Source organism: Myotis brandtii, unplaced genomic scaffold, assembly GCF_000412655.1.
Source record: "Myotis brandtii unplaced genomic scaffold, ASM41265v1 scaffold165, whole genome shotgun sequence".
NCBI lineage: Eukaryota > Metazoa > Chordata > Mammalia > Chiroptera > Vespertilionidae > Myotis > Myotis brandtii.
This window is the reverse complement of record NW_005356042.1, coordinates 93,715-100,595: the sequence shown is the minus strand read 5'-3', so window position 1 is coordinate 100,595 and position 6,881 is coordinate 93,715. Positions and strand designations below refer to the sequence as shown.

The window sequence follows — 6,881 nt, the reverse complement described above, 5'->3', positions numbered from 1 at the left end:
CGCGCAGGCGCAGCGCACCGAGTGGACATTTTGGTCTTTGTCTTCTGGTCAGCCGGCCCCTGGGTCCACGTGGCGTGAAAGTAGGAGGTGGGATGTGGGGGTTTTGGGCCGGTCGGGTCCGGGAGGTTAAAGGGGAGATTCCGGGTGTATTGGGGTACGGCGCGGGGGAGAGGGAGTGGGTTTAAGAGCTTCTGGCCTGCCTGTGGGGTGGGGTTGGGGGGGCCTCCGAGGAGGATTCGAGCGTGTGTGACCCTCAGTTTGACCGAATGTTTGAGGTTATTGAGTGAGAAACTGGTTGCAGGATTGTGTATGGATGAGTTTGAGAGGGAGCTATGGGAGACCAGCATTGAGGTAGTAACATTTGAGAAGCACTTCCCTTGTCGAAAGTGCTGCTGATAACGGTGCCATCTTCCTGGAGCATCAGTTTTCCTTGACGATTTGAAGGGCGGGGAGGAGCCAAGTGGTAAATACTTTTAAAATGGATTTTTATATAAAACCGCATTTCTGCAACTCACCGTGATTTTTTTAAGCAACCAAGAATGTTTCAAAGGAACTTTTTGTTTGAGAGCGCCTGCTTCAGACGGTCTGATTCCCCTGATTTTGGGGGTACTTAAATAGGGTTGCTATTAAATCGTGGACCAAGTATCAGCGTTGCAGTTTGAGAAGCAGCGCCGTACAGCGCAGAAAGCCCAGGATTAGGGAGTCAAGGGTTTGGGGTCCTAGGTTAGACAGTTACTTCCTTCTTTGAAGACATTTTAGTTGCAATCTTTATCCGTGAGTCTGGAGTAGATTCTAGGTGTCCTAACTCCTAAATGAATCGAGGTGTTCTTAGATTGTATAGAATTTGTGAAGTAATGAAAAAAGTTACTTTTGCTTGCAAAGATGCTTTTTGTAAGGAATCCACCCACAGTTATCCCTCACATTTTTAATAATAAGAGAATTGAAGTTATTGGGCACTAAATTAAAATAGACAAACAACAACAGTTAGAAGACATAACAGAAGGAAACCGCTATTTACAAGAGCAATCGAAGATTGAGGAGTAAACTTGAGAAATAGGCAAAACTATTAGAAAAGAATTTAAAAATACTAAGGGGTGTAACATTAGATGTGAACAAATAGATATACCATGTTTTTCAATAGGAATATCTAAGGAAGTGTCTGCAAACTTAAGTAAATTTATTAATTTAAAGTGATCCTAATTAAAGTATCTACAGTCCCTGCCCCTTTGTAACTAGATAATTGGATTCTACACTTCATATGGAAAAATAGACAAGCTAGAATAGCCAATAAAATGGAAAAAGAAAAGGAGTTGCATGGGGATGTGAGAACCCACTGGTAACATATTTGAAAATATAAATCCTTGGAAATTTAAATAGTATTAGTATTAGCATGGAGCTGGCCTGGGAAGGACAATTCAGCAATATCTATAATTGCAAATGTTTTTTTTTTTTTAGCCAGCTGTTTCATATCTGGAAATTAATCCTACAAATGTATCTGCATTTGCATTGAATTATACAGGTAAGAGGTTGTTCATTTCATTTATGTTTGGCATAGGAAAAGATTAGAAACAATTCTTGCCCATCATTCGGAGACTGATTGAATAAAATTATGGTACATCTACAGATCAGAATAATATGCAGCTGTACAAAAGAATGAAAAGGAAGCTTTCTGTATACTGACACTTGAAATAAATCAAAAAATAAATTAAGTGAAAAAAGCAAGATGCAGAATGTATGATATGCTTCATTTGGAGTAAGAAGCGGGAGAAATTATATATATATATATATTCCATTAAAAAACTCAAGATACACCAGACACTAATAAAAGTGGCTATCTCTGTTGGGGGTAGTGGTACAAGGATAGATGGGGCAAAGGCAAATACCTTTTTATGTTTGTTTTCTAACTATGAATTTAGTATATATTCAAAAGTTAAAGTGTTGTTTGTTTGTTTTTAAAGGAAGAAACAGGCTTTGGAGTCAGACGGCCTCTGTTAACTCCTTCCTCTGCCACTTTGTACCTTGGTAACCTTAGGTACTTAAACCTTGTGCCTCAATTTCTCATCTAGTAATATAGAGAAAATAATAGTATTAGATTCACAGGGTGGTTGTGCAGATCATGGAGTTCTGAATTCTATAGAATAGTTCCTGATATATAGTAAGTACTGGATAAATGTTAAATAGTATTGTTATTGCCATGTGCAAAATAGTACTTTCTCAGAAATAGTATAGTTATTTGTACTGTTTCTGGTAGAAATTTCTGAAAGATTCAGATGTGTACATGCTCCTTTCTTATTTCCACCTTTAAACATTTTGGGGTGAGGGGCATTTCTTTTTATAATTGGAATGAAGAAGTTAGCTTTCTGTGTTCAAGTTACATTCATCTTAGAAACTCATCACCACCACCTTCAGGAACTTCGTTCTTTGATTTCTATGGTGGTTACTTTCTCATGGTCCTAATTCAGAACCTCTGATATTTTTAAAAAATTTCAATTGTGACATTTTAGGGACAGAATAAGTAGGTAATGATCTTCAAATTGCATAATATCAGGAGAGACATACTATATGACTGAGCAATCATTAAAGATTATATTTTTCCCTTTTTGTCACTGGCAGTTGGACATCCCCCGAGGGGTCCTGGATTGGAGAGGGTGCAGGCTGGGCTGAGGGTAGTGGTACAAGGATAGATGGGGCAAAGGCAAATACCTTTTTATGTTTGTTTTCTAACTATGAATTTAGTATATATTCAAAAGTTAAAGTGTTGTTTGTTTGTTTTTAAAGGAGGAAACAGGCACTGGGCCTCTAGTATATATATAAAAGCCTAAACAACCAGTCGACCAAAGGACCGGATGACTAGCTATGACATGCACTGACCACCAGGGGGCAGATGCTCAACGCAGGAGCTGCCCCCTAGTGGCTCAGCCGACCAAATGGCGCCAGATGCCAGGCTCACAGCTGGCAAGTGCAGCTGTGGCGGTGCGAACCTCTCCTGCCACCATGGCAGCACTACCAAGTGGCAGTGGCAGGCGCAGCAGGGTGGGATGAGCAGGAGTGGCACCCCAGCCACCTGCTACTTCGCACATTACTACATCCCTAGAGGGATGTCGGACTGCCAGATTGGGCCGAAAACGGCAGTCCAACATCCCCTGACGGGTCCCAGGTTGCGATAGGACGCAGGCCAGGCTGAGGGACCCCACCTGTACACAAATCCATGCACCAGGCCTCTAGTAATAAATAATTCTTGTCTGAAAGGGTACTTTCTTCAGGGGTTGGAAAGTGATAATTTTCTTTTTTTAATTAAATCTTTATTGTTGAAAGTATTACTATGCCCTCCCCCCCCCCCCATTGACCCCTTATAACCCGCTCCCATGACCCACCTGAGACCTTCAACACCCTACTGTCTGTGTTCATGGGTTATGCATATATGCATACAAGGTCTTTGGTTGATCTCTTCCTACCTACCCACCCCACCTCCACCTTCCCTCTGAGATTCTACAGTGTGTGCCATGCTTCTATGACTCTGTATCCACTCTGTTCATCAGTTTATTTTGTTCATTAGATTCCCCATATGAGTGAGAACATGTGATGCTTATCTTTCTCTGACTGACTTATTTTGCTTAGCATAATACTCTCCAGGACCCTTCTGTCTCAGAGGGTAAGAGATCCTTTTTTACTGCTGCATAGTATTCCTTTGTATAAATGTACCACAGCTTTTTTATCCACTCATTTACTGATGGGCACTTGGGCTGTTTCCAGATCTTGGGTATTGTAAATTGTCCTGCTGTGAACATAGGATTACACGCATTCTTTCAGATTAGTGTTTCGGATTTCTTAGGATATATTCCTAGAAGTGGGACCACTGGGTTAAATGGCAGTTCCATAGTTAATTTTCTGAGGAAACTCCATACTGTTTTCCATAATGGCTGCACCAGTTTGCATTACCACCATCAGTGTACTGGGGTTCTCCTTTCTCCACATCCTTGCCAGTATTATCCTTCCTATATAATAAACAGGTAATGTGCAAATTAACCCTCACGCCCTCACAGATGGCTGCCTACGACCAAGCCAGCAGGGGGTGTTAGTGAGGGACAACCAAATGACTGAACAAGCAGGCTGCGTGGGGCGACCAGGCCGGCAGGGGGGTTACTGAGGGATGACCAAATGACTGAACAGCAGGCTGCGTGGGGCGACCAGGCCGGTGGAGGGGCCATGAGGGGTGACCAGGCCGGCACGGGGGGCAGTTGGGTGTGACCAGGCCGGCAGGGAGGGGGCAGTTGGGGTTGACCTGGCCAGCAATGGGGGGCAGTTAGGGGCAACCAGGCCTGCGGGGGGGGGGGGGTAGGAGCAACCAGGTCTGTAGGGGAGGGCAGTTGGAGGCGACCAGGCCTGTAGGGGAGGGCAGTTGGAGGTGACCAGGCCTGCAGGGGGGGGCAGTTAGGGGCGACCAGGCTGGCACGCAGAGGCAGTGAGGGCCAATCAGGCAGGCAGGCAGGCGAGCAATTAAGAGCCAGTGGTCCAGGATTGTGAGAGGGATGTCCGACTGCCGGTTTAGGCCCGATCCTGGACTAAACTGGCAGTTGGACATCCCCGAGGGGTCCCGGATTGGAGAGGGTGCAGGCTGGGCAGAGAGGACCCCTCCCCACCACACCCCGTTCATGAATTTCATGCCCCAGGCCTCTAGTGTTGAATAAGAGTGGTGAATTCAGACCTGTCTTGTTCCTATCTCAGGAAAAATGGTTTTATTTTTTTCCCATTGAATATGATGTTGTCGGTAGGTTTGTTATATATGGCCTTAATTATGTTAAGATATGGTCCCTCTATTCCCACGTTGCTCAGAGTTTTATCAAAAATGGGTGTTGGATTTTGTCGAATGTTTTTTCTGGTTCTATTGACATGATCATGTGATTTTTGTCTTTCAATTTGTTTATGTGATGTATCACATTTATTGATTTGCAAATATTGTGCCAGCCTTGCACCTCTGAAATAAATCCCACTTGGTCATGGTATGATCTTTTTAAAGTATTGCTGGACCCGATATGCTAATATTTTGTTGAGGATATTAGCATCTGTGTTCATCAGGGATATTGGCCTGTAATTTCCTTTCTTTCTGGTGTCTTTTTTTAAAAAAAAAATATATATATTTCTTTATTGATTTCAGAGAGGAAGGAAGAAGGAGAGAGAGATAGAAACATCAATGATGAGAAAGAATAATTGATTGGCTGCCTCCTGCACACCCCCTACTTGGGATTGTGCCCACAACCCAGGCATGTGCCCTTGGCGGGAATCAAACCTGGGACCCTGCAGTCCGCAGGCTGACGCTCTATCCACTGAGCCAAGCCGGCTAGGGCTCTTTGTGGTGTCTTTATCTGGTTTTGGAATTAGGATAATGCTGGCTTCATGAAAAGAGGTTGGAAGTGTTCCTTCCTCTTGAATTTTTTGGAATAGTTTGAGGAGGATAGGTGTCAGTTGTGTTTTTGAAGGTTCGGTAAAACTCCCCTGTGAGGCCGTCTGGATCAGGGCTTTTATCTGCTGGGAGTTTCTTCATTACTGCATCTATTTCTTTGGCCTATTCAGGTTTACTGATTCCTCCTGTTTGAGTTTTGGAAGATTGTATTTTTCTAGTAATTTGTCTATTTCATCCTCATTGTCCAGCTTATTGGCACATAGTTGTTCATAGTATTTTCTTACAATCCTTTGTATTTCTTTTGTGTCATTACTACACTGATTTCGTTTCTTTTTATTTATTTGAGTCCTTTCTCTTGTTTCTTCATGAATCTGGCTAATGGTTCATCAATCTAGTTTATCTTTTCAAAGAACCAGATTGGTTTCATTGATTTTTTTTTGTTGTTGTTGTTGTTTTGTTTGTTTGTTTTTTTAATTGATTTTTTTACAGAGAGGAAGGGAGAGGGATAGAGAGTTAGAAACATCGATGAGAGGGAAACATCGATCAGTTGCCTCCTGCACACCTCCCACTGGGGATGTGCCCGCAACCAAGGTACATGCCCTTGACCGGAATTGAACCTGGGACCCTTCAGTCCGCAGGCCGACGCTCGAGCCAAACCGGTTACGGCATGTTGTGTTTTTTTTTTACCCTCTATGTCATTCATTTCAGATCTAATCTTTATTATTTTCTTCCTTCTACTTACTCTGGGCTTTTCTTGTTTTTTAAGTTGTATGGTTAAGTTTATTATTAATTTTTCTTGCTTTTTGAGGTAAGCCGGTATTGCTATTAACTTGCGTTTCAGCACTGCTTTTGCTGTGTCCCAGAGATTTTGCGTTGTTTTGTGTTGATTTTCATTTGTTCCCAGGATGTTTTTGATTTCTTTCTTGATCTCATTGGTAACCCATTCATTGTTTAATAGCCTCCATGTATTTGAATGTTTTTGAGTGTTTTTACTGTAGTTCAGATTTCTAATTTCATTCCATTGTAATCTGAGAAGATGCTTGATATGATTTCAGTCTTCTTGAACTTGTAGAACATGTCAAACTTGCGGCCCGCGGGCCACATGCGGCCCACAACGTATATTTTTGCGGCCCAGCCAATATAATGGTATGTAAGAAACGTTTTAATAAAAATTTCAACTTAATTTCTATAGTATCTTGTTATACATAATCCTATCTAATAAAAGACAAAAAGGGCAATTGACCATACCTTCACTACGCTTCCCATTGGCTAATCAGGGTGATATGCAAATTAACTGCCAAGAAAGATGGTGGTTAACCGCCAAGAAAGATGGCGGTTAATTTGCATACGTAGGCACCAAGCGACGGAGCGAAGCCAGCTGGCCCCGGGCAGGAGCAGCGAGCGAAGGCCGGCGTGGCGAGCTAAGAGCAAAGAGGGGGGGCCTGTGGCGCATGGCTAGCCGGGGGCTTAGCTAAGCCGA

General features: G+C 42.9%; 1 protein-coding gene across 9 annotated transcripts in view; it reads left to right on the top strand.

Moving 5' to 3' along the window:
- Nucleotides 1–2: 2 nt before the first annotated feature.
- The window catches only part of ZNF146 (zinc finger protein 146), a 41,726-nt gene continuing 34,847 nt past the window's right edge, over nt 3–6,881 (top strand). For 4 of the 9 annotated variants that reach the window (XR_001361316.1, XR_001361317.1, XM_005862392.2 and 1 more), the window contains exons 1-3: nt 3–87; nt 1,456–1,519; nt 1,959–2,032. The gene's annotated coding sequence lies outside the window, so the exon portion shown is untranslated. Of the gene's footprint in view, nt 88–222; nt 464–1,455; nt 1,520–1,958; nt 2,033–6,881 lie in introns of those variants that run through there. The other 5 variants (XM_005862395.2, XM_005862394.2, XM_005862389.2 and 2 more) reach the window with 3 other exon arrangements.